The following is a 1,020-nucleotide window of genomic DNA, read 5'->3' as shown; positions in this document are numbered from 1 at the left end:
TTTTGTTTGAAAACTCTGTGGTTGAAAAACTTTTTCTATAAAAAATTCTTTAAAAAAATTTCAATTAGTTCAACAAAACTTCGAAGACGATTAGTTTTTAAATACCAATTCACCCCCCCACCCTCTTGGTAGCCTTGGGACATTAACTTAGGTCTAACAACCTATTCACTAGACTCAACAGGGGCATCTTAAAGCTGATTGCAAAATGAAGGTTGCTGGAACCTCTGGCAGGGATATGAATGAAGGCGAGTCAAGGGAAGCTAAGGAGTTAGAAAAGGTTCATGAAGAGGTTACTGATCCCTCTTATGGTCCTTGGATCATGGTGAAAAAGAAAATTAATAGAAGACTTATTGTGCAGAAGGATAAACCGAAAGCTGTTAAAAAATAGTGGATGAAAATGAATGGAATTCATATTGATATGGCTGGGAATGAAACTCAAAGTGTTGATGCTCTTGATAAGGTGGAAACTATTGCTGTAGTTAATCAATTGGAGGAAGGGGAGATACCCAGAGAAGAGGAGGCGATTGCTTCTGGAAGGGACTCTGTCAGTAAGAATAATTCTACTATGAAGTTTATTGATTCTACTAAAGCTCCTTCAGATATTGACGTAAGTTTTCTGGTGATGGTACCCCTTTTATTCCAGTCAATTTGAATAAATTTGATGTTTTGGATGGGGTGGAAGATGATGGAATTGAAGATGTTTACATTAAATTCACTGCTGGTGGTTGTGATAATTATAACAGAGAAGTGGTTCCTCCTACAACTAGGAATCCAGATGGTGATGTACTTATTAAAGGCTATGAGGGGAATAAAGTGTTGTGAGAATTGAGAAGGAGATTATTTCTAATGGAGAATTGGTGAAATGTAAGCTTGCTAAAGAGCTTAGAGCTTTGGGCCCTATTAAAAGAAGTTCTAGAGGTAGAGTTATGGATGGAGGTATGAAGAAAAGAGTTGGGGGCTCCTCCCCCAGACTTTTTTAATGGAATCAATTATTTTTTGGAACTGTAGGGGGGCCAAAAA

Source organism: Dendrobium catenatum, unplaced genomic scaffold, assembly GCF_001605985.2.
Source record: "Dendrobium catenatum unplaced genomic scaffold, ASM160598v2 fragScaff_scaffold_1637, whole genome shotgun sequence".
Classification (NCBI taxonomy): Eukaryota; Viridiplantae; Streptophyta; class Magnoliopsida; order Asparagales; family Orchidaceae; genus Dendrobium; species Dendrobium catenatum.
Note: the sequence above shows the minus strand (reverse complement) of the source record.